At 42.6% G+C, this 14,589-nt stretch overlaps 1 protein-coding gene across 1 annotated transcript in view; it reads left to right on the top strand.

Annotated features, from left to right (window-relative positions):
• Positions 1 to 14,589, top strand: part of si:dkey-112m2.1 (transmembrane protein 132C) — a 399,699-nt gene that overhangs the window by 81,664 nt on the left and 303,446 nt on the right. The gene's annotated exons all lie outside the window — the stretch shown is intronic.

The raw sequence follows: 14,589 nt of genomic DNA, 5'->3' as shown, positions 1-14,589 counted from the left end.
TCTCTTTCTCCTCTCTCCCTCTCTCACAGAGGTGCCGAGAGGTAGGATAGAGACATGGAAACTGACAGAGAGTCCTACCCTCAGAGGATGATGGGACATTGTGTTTTTTTGTTTTTTGTTGTTTTTTTGGGTGGGAATCGGAAAGAGAGGATGCCTCAATTCGCAGTGGCACTGCCAGATAGGAACAGCAGCCGCTGTGAGGGTTGAAACGAGCATATGTGATAGGGAAAACACACACATACACATGCATATGCACACACATACACACACTCATGCACGCACAGCAACATGTACGCACACACACCCGTACACACACCCGCTCTGTACATACACACACACACACACACACACACACACACACACACACACACACACCCGCTCTCTACACACACACACACACACACACACACACACCACACACACACACACACACACACACACACACACACACACACACACACACACACACACACACACACACACACACACACACACTCACACACACACACATACAGTCCCAGGAAAAAGTTTGTACACCCTTTGAAATTTCGTACCTTTCTGTCAAAATTGGTCATAAAACATGGTCTGATCTTCCCGGAAATCACAAGAAGGAACAACCAGAGTCTGCTTTAACTAATTCAACCCAAACATTTACAAGTTTTCATATTTTCATTGGCCATAAGATGTAAACATTCACAGGACAGCAAGGCATAAGTAAGTACACCCTTGCATTCAATAGGTTTTAACCTTAAGTTAGTCGCAATAACCTCAACCAAATGTTTCCTGTAGTTGCAGATCAAATTAACAAAACAATCTGGATGTATCTGGTCTCCCTCTTCTTTAGAAAACTGCCTCTCGTCAGCAAGGTTTGTGGGATGTCTGGAGTGCATAGCTTTCTTGACTTCATGCCATATAATCTCAATTGTTTTTTGTTAGGGCTTTGACTGGGCTATTCCAGAATGTGTATTTCATTATTATGAAGCCATTCTAAAGTCGATTTGCTTCTAAAGTATGGGTTGTTGTCACATTTCAGCACCCATCCTCTTGTGTGCTTCAACTGTGTGACAGACTACCTCACTTTTTTCTGTAAAATATCTCGATAAACTTCTGAGTTCATTGTTCCACTGATAATAGCAAACTGAAAAGGGCCTGAGGCAGCAAGGTAGCCGCATATGATGATGCTCCCGCCACCATACTCAAAGGTGGAGATGATGTTTTGGTGAAGGTGTGGTTCTCCAGTTCTCCTCCAAACATGACATTGTGTGTTCCCCTGAACAATTCAAATTTGGTTTCAACGTTGGTCTACAGAATATTTTGCAGTAATTCTATGAAGCATATAAATGCTTTTTCGCAAACCTCAAAGGTGCAGCAATATTTTTTTGGACAGAAACCCCATTAATTTTAGATTGGCAGAATGAATCCCATTTTGAGCTATTCTTGGTTACATCTCCTCTTCTGAGTATGGTGGCGGGAGCATCATTATATGCGGCTACGTTGCTGACTCAGGCCCTTGACAGTTTGCTATTATCAGTGGAACAATGAACTCAAGTTTATTGTGATATTTTACAGAAAAAACGTGAGGAAGTCAGTCACACAGTTGAAGCACACAAGAGTATGGGTCCTGAAATGACAACAACCCATACTTTAGAAGCAAATCGACTTTAGAATGGCTTCATAATAATGAAATACACATTCTGAAATAGCCCTGTCAAAGCCCTGACAAAAAACAATTGAGATTATATGGCATGAAGTCAAGAAAGCTATGCACTCCAGACATGCCACAAACCTTGCTGACGAGAGGCAGTTCTCTAAAGAAGAGGGAGACAAGATACAAATAGATTGTTTTGTTAATCTGATGTGCAATTACAGGACAAGTCTGGTTGATGCTATTGCAACTAACTGAGGGTTAAAACCTACTTAATGCAAAGGGTGTACTTACTTATGCCCTGCTCTCCTGTGAATGTTATGGCCTTATGACCAATAAAAATATGATGACATGTAAATGTTTAGGTGGAATTAATTAAAGCAGACTCTGATTGTCCCTTCTTGAGATTTCCGGGAAGATCAGACCATGTTTTATGATCAATTTTGACAGAAATGTAAGACATTTCAAAGGGTGTACAAACTTTTTCCTGGGACTGTATACATACATATAACGGTCTGCCCCCTGTCAGTCTCTCCCACAGCCTGGGAATGTTAAAGTAGGGACACAGTGCTGCAACTGGAGAGTATGATGAAGGTATTCAAATGCTGCTTTGTATTATCATAAATACACGGACGTGAATGTATTGCTTTCAAAACACTTTCAGGTATTCAATATTTTGCAAAAATGTCAACCTTCCTTGGAAAGTACATACAGCAGAAGTATTGAAGTTTGTTGCTAATGCATAAAAGAATCCATTCGGAATACTTACTGTATGAGAAGGTTGGTGTTGGCACAGATTTGTGCACTGTGTAATTTTAGCAGTTTATTTCCTGAATTTATGCTGCTCATTCACAAATGTTAATTTAAAATAATAATAATAATAATAAATATTTATCACCACCACCATCAGATTCTTTTTCATACATAAAAAGCAAGATTTTCTCCATGTCCGGCATTTTGGATTTCCAGAAATACACATTTTTAGCAGCAAAACTTACTGTACTTTGGTCATACCAGTAAATATCAGTTTCTTATTTGGTAAATATACATGAAAATATCAAATTTGGGAATATGCAGCACAGTTTCACAGCTGAATGAGGGCTCTGCCTGAAACGTTCTTGAGCAAATAAACAAAGAAAAATCTTAAGAGTGCTGTCTTTCGCCTCTGTCGTGCCGAAAAAGCGAGTCCCTGCCAGAACACGAGTGCCCTCATTGAAACCAAAGACCAATTTTTCAGATATTTTTTACCCATTATTGCAGACAAATCCGACACAATTTAAGATGGAAAGACTATCAATAAAGCATCTGCATTCCTTCTGGAAGTATCACAAAGAGCTGGTTACAATTTCAGTATTATTTCCATAAAAGAATAGAAGAATTGTCATAACAAATGTTACGGTTTCATTCAAATAGCTGGAGGACGAGTAATGTTTCATAAGCATATGTTTAGTTCATTAATTACGTAGTTCATTCTGCAAAAATGAGTATAATTTTCTCTCAAAAAATGTCATTGGTTTCAATGAGGGCACCCGTGTTCTGGCAGGGAATCGTTTCTCGGCACGACACCTCCATCATGCAACATTGTTTTGAACAGAATAATATCATAACAAAAACCATCCTCATTGCTCTCCTACATATGTCCACTGTCCTTGGCCAGTCTCTTGATCGTCTCTCATCTGTCTTGCATGGTGCAGCAGCTATAGCTCCACAGTGAGTGGAGCTTACACCATCGCAGCCGTTTGCGAAGGTGTGAAATGAATCATATGGCGTGAAGATATGTATTGATTACCGCCACACTGCTATTAATATTCCTCCGCACACAGCCCATTTACACTTAAAGTGCTCATGAATGCACTCACAGGGACAGAAGTGGCAAGTGCCTTTCCCATGTGCTCCCCCTGCATGCCCTTGAGGTAAGTGGCATTGACTGAGCACGTTGTTAATCAAAACAGAATACACCATCTTTACATTCACGCCAACACATGGCCAGCCAACGCAACACAATATGGCACAGACCCAACTAGCCTGCTGTTTAGTTTATCCTGAGGTTTAGTTTAGTGGCAAAGTTAATGTGTTGTTATTCAAATCAGAACAGGCTATCTTTACATTCACTGCAACATGTGGCCAACCAGTGGACCCCTGGGTGGTTTCATGGCAACGACACCCGCCCCCCTTTTTCCATCTGGTTTAGTGAAGGAGTAGAGAGTGGAGGTCATATTTTTTCCACACAATTATTGCACTTTTTGAACACAATTTAATGTGCCATGGCTAATTCAGTCACTATATTAATACTACCATGAAATCAAACAAAGTGTTTCAAATTTATTGCATTGCTAATGATCTTTTATTTAATTGAATGTCACCAACCCACTAATAAAAAACATTAAAAATCACATAATGGTTAATATCTTCGGCAAAGTAGTGTCCCTTAACTGCATATTTAGTGCCGTCTGTCACCCATCCATTGCTACACTTGCAAATAAATGAGTGCCTGTAGTCTCATGGTTAGAGAGACTGAAATCACACAATGGTAATATCTTCTACAAAAGAGTGCCCCTCAACTGCATATTTAGTGTCGCCTGCCCCCTATCCATTGCTACACTTGCAAATAAATGAATGTCTGTAGTCTCATGGTTAGGGAGACTGGATTTTAGTCCGTATGCCATGCGTGGGAGAGAACATCGTCGCGTCGCCAATGCCTCTTAAATTCACACATGCTGGCGTCGCTTGTTGTCAACTAATTTAATGTCCATTCATTCCCTTTTTTGACTTTCATATAGTCATTGGCTGCCATTGGTAACAATTCAGACAAATTGCTAAGGCTATTTTTCTTTTCCTCTTTGTTGCGAGACTGTGACTCAATGAGTCATCCAGCTGGATTGGGTGCGGATGGAGGCTGTGTGTGCGCGTTGTTGAGAAAATGAGAGAATTTCTGATCCACAATGCAAAGGAGCTCAGATGAATTTGTGTCTTTTTTCCCCCACCATCCACCACATTGTGAAGTAAGTTTTGGACTGCTTCACTGGTTTCTGTGTTTATTTTAATCTGTGCCATACCAATCATTCGCACATCAGGCGCTGGAAACTGGAAACAGAAGCAGAAACAAAACAAACTGGTGTGTGTGTGTGTGTGTGTGTGTGCGTGCGTGCGTGCGTTCGTGCGTTGTGTGTGTGTGTGTGTGTGTGTGTGTGTGTGTGTGTGTGTGTGTGTGTGTGTGTTTTTTAGTCGTTTGTTACAGACTTGTTGTTTGCATTGGCTTGGTTAGCGTGCCAGCTTTGCTACATTGCTTTTTTGTTTGGTTTTTGTTTGTCAGCTTGCTTTTCCAGCCTGCTCAGCTGTGAAAAGGCTTTCCTGCCAGTTTTCCCAAACATTTCTGATCCTGTATAGAATGTAAAAGCTTGTTTAAAAGCAAATCCTTGTCAGGAGTTGAAGATATCAAACAGGTGTTGCATTTTAACGAATCTGAGTCAGTATTGAAACAACAAGCCAGCCTTTCTGTCAGCCTTTAGGAAGCCAGCCTTCTAAATTTGCCCAACATCACCAGTTTGTCAGATAGTGAACTGCTATTGGGAAACGTCACCTAATAAGTTGAGTGGTTTGTTGGCGAAGTGGGCTCGGAGGCAGGGTTGCCAGATGAGGCTGATGATTTCCAGCCCAAAAATGCTCAAAATACGCCTGAAGGCACCAAATCCCGCCCAATTCTATTGATTTTGGAAACCGCCCAAACTGGCAACATTGCTCGGAGGACAGTTTTTGTGCAGTTTTTAGGTAGCGCTTTCATGGAGGAGAGGAGCGTGCAGTGCACCATAGTGGGCACAGCTTTTTACTACTGTACAGCTCCCCTGGTGACGACTTCAGACACCAGACAAGGAGCCTAATCAGTGCAATTACTCCATGCAGCTTTTACAACAAGAGGTTAACTCTTCCCTACCACCGTAAGGGGAGCGTCGTAATTAATCTACATGCACGTGCACATGAGAGTGAAAAAACACGATAATTGTCGCAGGTCTCTTTACCCGACTACTATCTTCCTCACTCCCCTTATCCCTCGCAGGGAAGCTGGGACAGGCGGGTCAGTTGTCCTGGGCCCAGAGGAGTAGAGGGGGCCCAGAATTGAGCCGTTATTACTGTGCGTTACATTGTATGACTTGAGTAAGGGGCCCCTTCAGCGGCCCTGACACCTCGCCTCAAGTTCCTCCCCAGCTTCAACCATCCACATCTGCACTCCATCCATCTCCAGCTCCACAAAGTGGCTCAGAGCTGGTTACCGTTATCGGGTCCTCTCTCCAGCTGACTAAAGTGCAAGTGTGTGTGTGTGTGTGTAGGTGTGTGTGTGTGTGTGTGTGTGTGTGTGTGTGTGTGTGTGTGTGTGTGTGTGTGTGTAGGTGTGTGTGTGTGGTCTTGAGTAGGCATTTTTATTAGACAGACACAGCCACACAGCTGGACAGGAAGCCCAAACCCTGGTTGACTGCACACACACACACACACACACACACACCCACACACACACACACACACACACACACACACACACACACACACACACACACACACACACACACACACACACACAGACACATGCACACACGCACACACACACAAACCCAAGTTGACAGCACACACACACACACACACACACACACACACACACACACACACACACACACACACACACACACACACACACACACACACACACACACACACACAAACCCAGCTTGACTGCACGTTGAGTAATGATGCCTGTGATGCATGGTGGTAAAGGCAACAAAGTGCAGCTGTAGGCAGCGGAGCCGCGGCCTAATAGAAACGAATGGGGTCGCCTGCCTTTCTCACCGCACCGCCACTGTAGACTACTGATCGCTACAGATGTACTGTACAGTGAGATTAAAGGCTGCTCATTCTCTAGTGCACATGTGCATATGTGAAGAGTTCAGATGCAAAACCCCCTAAGTGCCTTTTCAGAAAATATTCTTTTTTCATTTTTATTTAATACAAAGCCATCAAAATTGTATGTATGTATTGTATGTATTATCAAGTACATAAATGTAAACCAAACCAACAACAGAGTTCTCTAAAAATATAGAAATGCAGGTCTTCAGAAATGGAGTTAGGGGGTTTTGCATCTGAACTCTTCATGTGCAGTATTTACAACACACACACAGTGAAATAAATGATAGTGTAAGAAGATGATGTACAATTGGAAGTTGATCTTGTGACGTTGATCTTATGAGCTTCAGGTTTCTGCACGCAAGAAGAAAAAGAATATTTTTCGCAACATTACACTATTTACAACACAGTATTTACATACACAGTATTTACAACACAGAGTGAAATAAATTGAAGTGTAAGAGGATGATGAACAATTGGAATGGGAGCGGAGGGCACAGATCTGCAGTCTTGTATGCATAAGCAAGACAGGGTTGCATTTCTCAAAAGCGTAGTTGCTAAATATGTTAGCTACTTTGTTGGTTGCAATGCAATTTCCCATTGGTAACTACCCAAATTGCTAACTGCTAACAACTACGCTTTCCAGAAATGCACCCCAGTACAGTATATCGAGTGTGGTGTACGTTTTGGCTTAATTGCACATCTATTAGGTAAATATTGCACAGGGAAGGGAAGACACAGTTACTGCACAGGTATTGCGCAGTACAGTACTTCAATAACACGGTTGTCAGTACACAGCAGTTGAAGAGGGATGGATGGATGGAAGGAAGGAAGTAAGGAAAGAAAGCAAAGAAAGAAAGTAAGAAAGAAAGTAAGAAAGAAAGTGAAGTGAAAGTGAAATGTGAAAGGGAGAGCCCAACTTGGAAACTTGAACTCCCATTGTCATTGTGACCCAGCACTCCACAGCACACAAGTGAACACTGCACACTACGAAATTGCATTTATGCCTCACCCGTGCAAAGGGGCAGCACTCAATGGCGCCCCAGGAGAGCCGTGCGGTGGGACGGTACCATGCTCAGGATACCACAGTCATGGAGGAGGATGGGAGAGAGCACTGGACCTGGTGGGTCGGGAGTCGAACCGGCAACCTTTGGGCTACAAGTCTGACGCCCTAACCACTTACCCATGAAAGAAAGGAAGACACGAAGGAAGCAAGGAAGGAAGTCACGCAACAGTATGTGTATACAAAGCGCGACCTACACTATCTGAGCAATGGAAGACATTATTTCCCGATGGAGGGTCGGCGACTAAAGCGACCAAAGCGCATGGGAATTTCAGCGATTAAAGTCAAGCTAATATTAAGGTAATGAGCTATGACGCAGTTCAGCGAAAATCAATTGGAATGTTCATATCTCCAAAGCCAGAGCCGTTATGTGATTAGCTAAATCAAACATGTCAATGTCACGTCCCCAGAGCGAATAAGGTGAATTCATGGCGAAACTTCTTCAGGGACCTCAGCTACCTGGGTTGCGTAGGTAGTTTCTGGTCTACACGCAGCATCAGCTCGAGGTGTATTGGTTAGTGGCTGCAGTGAGTGCATATAGAGTAGAGTAGAATAACTTGATTGATCCCTGGGGGCGAATTCAGGTGTCAAGTAGCTTACATAAATACACATAGTGCCCACAAGGACAATTCAAGACACATATAACACAGGAAAAGGAATAATAAAAAGGCTATTGTGCAAAAACATATTCTGTGAGTAGGTGTAGACAAATATGCAAAAAACCATACAGGCCTACTATGTGAGTTGAGGTAAACAAGAGTAACATGACCAGAAATGACTGTTGACAGATACACACACCCATACTCACATACAGTATGTTGGTGTTCATAGTGGATATGGGATTTGAGGGGGAAGCAAGGCAGGAGCCAGTTTGTCCAGGCTGCTGAGCAGTGTTGCCAGATGTGTGTGATCAAATCCGCCCAAAAGGTGCTCAAAAAACGCCAAGAAACGCTAAACCTCACAATTTCAACAAATTGCATTGATTTCTATTGGCATAAAACTGCAGAGAAAAAGGCCAAATGGCCCATTTTTCCCGTTTTTACCCGCAGACGGCCATCCCAAGCAGCCCAATTGGGCGGGTAACTGCCCAATCTGGCAGCCCTACTGCTGAGGCACCTGTAAGGTAATTCCTACCTGAGGGCAACAGGTCAGTCAGATCAAAGCTTGGAACAGGGAGTAGTCGTCTGTCCTTCGCGATAGGGTATGGGTATGAAGTTGATCTTGTGAAGTTGATCTTATGAGCTTCAAGTTTCTGCACGTGAGAAGAAAAAGAATATTTGGCACAAAATTTAAGGTTTGATATTTCTGTACCAGGGGGCACTTAATAACTAATGGCCTGTGCTATCCAGCTCCTTCATCCATGGGTGATGAGTACTTGACGAGCACATCTAAATCCACTACAGTACAGAGGTGTTCATAGCAGAAGTAAATTTATGGTGTAAATACAACACTACTGTACTACTAACAATATAACATATTTTCGGCCCCAGTTTTTTCACTCTAGTATAGGGCTGCACAATTAATCGAAAAATAATCAAAATCGTGATAAAATACTGAAATCGAACTCGTGATTTAATCGTAGCAATAGTGTCTACTTTTGAGAGCGTCCTTGAAGCCAAAACATACTGACAGGCTGGTGTTTCTGGCCAGAAATCTGTCCACTTAAGTTTTATGTTATTGCCTTTACATAATTATTACAATTCATTTTATTTTGCTCATCCCGTATGTAATTCATTCTTGGTTATATTTCGTCTTGTTATAATTTTCAAAAAAATCTGCAAAAATCAATAATCGTGATTAATAATCGTGATTATAATTTTGACCAAAATAATCGTGATTATGATTTTTTCCATAATCGTGCAGCCCTACTCTAGTATATTGTAATGTTTTTTTTTAACTTTTCTTTTACTTCTGCTTCCTCTTTATACACGTTCAAACTAATAACTTGTGCTATCCAGCTTCTCCATGTGGGTGATGCGTGTGAGGTGAGAATCTAGAAATCCACTCTAGTAGAACTCCATGTAGGCCTACCCCATATTTCTCCAGTAGAAGTGTCCCACAGTCACCAAGGTAAAAATCTGTCACGAGTTGTTCAGAATGGGGAATGTCCGCTTGCGATACAATGTAAAATCATGCAAAAAAGACACACGAAACAGAAACCTCGACGTGTTCCCATTAACTGTGAGGCTGCTGTATGTGCTGCAACACCACTGCTGCAGAGGCAATATGTCACAGCGCATTACCATGACCGACCCACAGCAGACTCTTGTGCACATACATACATTTTCCATCTGTCTAACACGCCATGATTCATGCGTGCCATATTATACATTCATCTTACTTGTGCGAGTTACTCAGTAACTGACTTACTATGGGAGTACGGTATGTGTGAATGAGTGTGAGTTACTTTCTTTCTTTCCGCTTCCCTCTCTCTCTCTCCCTGTCATGCCATTTCTGTTTCTGGACCTTCAGACCTCCTTGGTGGTGTGTCGGGCGGGCGGCAAATGAAATCGCATCATGTCGCTCGCTACCACTCGAGCACGGAGCGTGAGCACGAGGGACTGACTGGGCTGCAGCGGTGGCTGTGGAGGCCGCTCTGCTCCTACTACACAGTCTATTTTTGCTGTGTTATTTCAACACTAAGATAGTCGATGTAACATCTTCTAGAGTGTATTTGGCCACAGAGTAGTACTCTCTGAGTGTTGAAATAACACTGCTTTTTTTACGGTGTACGCATGTACGTACTGTGGCTAGTGCTGCTGCTATTGCTACTGCTGTGGAGGCTGCTCCTGCTACACAGTCATTTTTTGCTGTTTTTACTTCAACGCTTAGAGACAGGGGTGGAGCTATATGGAGGGGGGGAAAGCAGGGCATTTGCCCCGGGGCCCAGGGCCCTCCTGTATTGGTGTTGAGGGCCATATTGTGACCATGGCATGCTGTATGAAGGGGCCCTATAGGTGGTTTGCCCTGCATGAGGACCTGTGTGCAATTGTTCCGCCACTCCTTAGAGAGTCGATGTAACGTTTTCTAGATTGTATTTGGCCCTAGAGTACTCTCTTAGTGTTGAATGAACACTATTTTTTAACAGTGTATACTGTGGCTATAGTGCTGCTGCTATTGCTATCCCTAGTTTGCTAGTATTGCTAGGCCTTCCTGCTCTACTGTATGCAGCGGTGTAGTCTACTTTTTTGTGGTGGGTACACTGTAAATTTGAGCATTTTTTGAGGTGGGAATACTGTATTTATTTGTGCTATTCTTAATAATGGATCAATCAATTTTAAGTGGGTATACTGTAATCCCTGAAATTTTGAGGTGGGTATACTGCGTATACTTGCGTTCTACATGGACTACACCACTGACTATGCTTGCTGCTCGGTTGGTTGGGCGTGCACTTCAGGCAACCAGTGACTGGCGCAGCGCTCACCTTTGAAGGGCTGAATTACCCATAGGGCCGAGCTGTTGGCACTGACATGTGGCCTGATGGATGGTGTGGCCTGAGGCTCACACAGAACCAGGTGAGAACGGCACTTTTTTATTTTTTTTTGTTCCTTTCTGACATTTTCTGTGGTTTTGCTTTGGCAAGCAAGCAAGCAAGGAGCCTTGGTTTGTGTGTGTGTGTGTTCGTGTGTATGTTCGTGCGTGTGTGTGTGTGCATGTGCGTGTGCGTGTGCGTGTGCGTGCATTCGTGTGTGTGTGTGTTTGTGTGTGTGTGCGTGTGCGTGTGTGTGTGTGTGTGCATGTGTGCGTGCGTTTACACGTGTGTGTGCATGCGTGTGTGTTCGTGTGTATGTTCGTGTGTGTGTGTGTGTGCGTGTGCATGCGTTCGTATGTGCATGTGTGTGTGTGCATGTGTGCGTGCGTGTACACGTGTGTGTGTGCATGTGTGTTAGAGACTGAGCGAGAGAGAGGGCTCTGAAGATTACAAGAGTGGCCTTTGGATAAAAACAGCTGAGTATGGTATGCGCAGAGGCTTTTGGCTGCTAATATCACGGAGCAGAGAAGCAGAGAGGGGGAGAGCCCAAGAGCAAGACAGCGAAAGAAAAAAAGAAAAAAAAGAAAAAGAAAAAGAAAAAGCACATAACAAGAAAGAGGGATGGGTGCAAGCTAGGCTGCAGAGGAGTGACAGAGATGAAGATCTGTTTGACGTGAGATGCATAGGGGATCTATACGGCATGCAAGGAGAGCAGTGTTGCCAGATTGGGTGGTTTCCTGCTCAATTGGGCTGCTTAGGATGGTTATGTGTGGGTAAAAATGGATTTTATTGAAAAAAACGCCTAATTTTTGGCCGTAGAAATCAATAGAATTGGGCGGGATTTAGTGCTTCCAGGCGGGTTTTGAGCATTTTTTGTCTGGCAACCCTGCAAGGAGAGCAGAGCGCGATGCCACACCACACTGATACTGATACCTGGGGTGGGAGTGAAGGTTGGAACTGATATCTTGTGATTTAGTGGGTGGTGGTGAGATGGAGGAGAAGATGAGCTGACAGGTAGACAGGGAGATAGGTAGATAGGAAGACAGACAGACAGACAGACAGATAGGAAGACAGAAAGACAGGCTGACAGACAGATAGGTAGACAGAAAGACAGGCAGGCAGACAGATAGGTAGACAGAAAGACAGGAAGACAGAGAGACAGGAAGTCAGGCAGACAGAAAGACCGACAGACAGATAGACAGACAGACAGGCAGGCAGCTGCGCAGAGAAGATGGAAGATTTTTTTTTATCATTAAGAATCATATTAATAACCACACCAATGGACCAATGAAGATGAGATGAAATCATTTTGAATATAAAGATTTATATTTGTTTCAATGATGGTGATAGTGGTGGGCAATTCCATGCTAGATGAAACCAATTTATGTAAATATCCATGAAAAATATAAAAACATACTTTTTAATTTGCAGAAAGGATAGTGGTTTATACCGAACTAAACTAGAGCATATGCTGTTTAATGTTCAATAACATGGAGTAAATTATACAATCATCTGTATGTGTGTGTGTGTGTGTGTGTGTGTGTGTGTGTGTGTGTGTGTGTGTGTGTGTGTGTGTGTGTGTGTGTGTGTGTGTGTGTGTGTGTGTGTGTGTGTGTGTGTGTGTGTGTGTGTGTGTATTTGTTTAAGTGTATGTGCTTGCATGAGTCTGTGTGTGTGTGCGCGCGCGCATGCTCACTTGCATGCGTGTGTATGTGCGTGCATGTCTGTGTGCCATGTTCACAGCAGTAGCATGTGTATTAGACCTGTTCAAAAAACACTTTTTTTGTAATGTTGAAGCCAATTGCTGTGATTCCCATTCTCCAAGGTGTGAAATGGCCAGATATAAAATTATTTTGATTTTGGACAATGGGAAGACCTGCCTCAAGAGCCATAAAGTTTCAATGTTTATTTTAATCAAAAACGCCTGACATTTGGCCCCATTTTGCCTAATAACTTCACAGCCATTTGTCATAGAGCATTGTGGGTGGTGTCACCTGAAAGCTGACAAAATTTCCTTTCAGGTGATGCCCAATATGTCAGTATCATGCACAGTTATAGCTGACTTTAAAGCAGAAATGTGTTAAATTTAGGTGAATTTTGGTGATTTCAGCTCAAACAATACTCAATTGGACCCCAGAAAGGTTTATTAATTCACCAAAGTATAGTGCCAAATTGAAGTCTGAAAGAAAATATATTTCCTAACATTTCATATATTGCCAGTGACACATCCTGAACTGTCAGAACACAATATATAAAGTCGTGATCTCTTGCTTACTCTTCCTGTGCTGTCGGAAGACAATATTGGCCTAATGGATCCTGATTTTGTTGGTTTGCCCACAAAGAAATTATCAGTCTATAATTTTAATAGTAGGTGTATTCTAACATGGAAACATAGAATATCAAAAAGCAAAGTAAAAAGTAACTTTAAAAAATATGTATTGATTTCTATTACATTGAGGGAGAAAGGCATTTGATCCCCTGGTAACCATTAAGACTTCTGGTTCCACAGACCAGTTAGGCACTTCCAAACAACTCATCATCTGAAATTCTCTCATGAGAAGGTACAGGACAAAAGGGTCAGACACTATGAAAATAAAGTTCAATGTCTGCACACTTTGTATACTTAGCACACCTATTATACATGATAATGAAGTTTAAGGTGTGTGTGTGTGTGTGTGTGTGTGTGTGTGTGTGTGTGTGTGTGTGTGTGTGTGTGTGTGTGTGTGTGTGTGTGTGTGTGTGTGTGTGTGTGTGTGTGTGTGTGTTCTGCTGATCTTCTCTTGAGTTCATCTGTCTTATTATCTGGTAAAAATAGCTGTTTTGGCTTCTATCCTGTTGCTTGCCAGATAGTGGCAGCTGAAACAGTCCATGACTACAATGGCTGAGATCCATTCATCCATGGTTTATTGACAATGCAACACACACACACACACACACACACACACACACACACACACACACACACACACACACACACACACACACACACACACACACACACACACACACACACACACACACACACACACACACAGACACACACACACACACACACACACACACCTTTGGGACATAAGAAAAGACATAACACATAAGACAACAGCATACCTTTACTGTTACCAGAATGGCAATGACCAAGTCGTAATGTATCACTATAGGCTCTGTGTAATGTAATAGTAGTGTAGTACTATGGTAGTCTTTGGTAAGTAGTAAGGTAATAGTATGGTATGTCTTTTCAACAACTATTACAGCATTCCACTGTGGAAGTGTGGGCATTATGAGGCTACAATAGTCTGGTTTTATGTTTTATGCTTAGTATAAGCCTGATATTTTGACTGTGTTTTGATTGCACCCTAAGACTGAGGTAGATCAGCAGTCATTTTTATATTTCTTAAAGACACAGCTGTTGGTGCTGTTTACTGAAACACTCTGACTTGTGTTTTTTTCCATTCCACCCATGTTCAGGTCCACAAGCTAACATCACAAACATCTTTTTACAGCTTCTGGCTCTTTACCATG

Source organism: Engraulis encrasicolus, chromosome 11, assembly GCF_034702125.1.
Source record: "Engraulis encrasicolus isolate BLACKSEA-1 chromosome 11, IST_EnEncr_1.0, whole genome shotgun sequence".
NCBI lineage: Eukaryota > Metazoa > Chordata > Actinopteri > Clupeiformes > Engraulidae > Engraulis > Engraulis encrasicolus.
The sequence above is the reverse complement of the archived record's forward strand: the minus strand, read 5'-3'. Positions and strand labels throughout refer to the sequence as shown.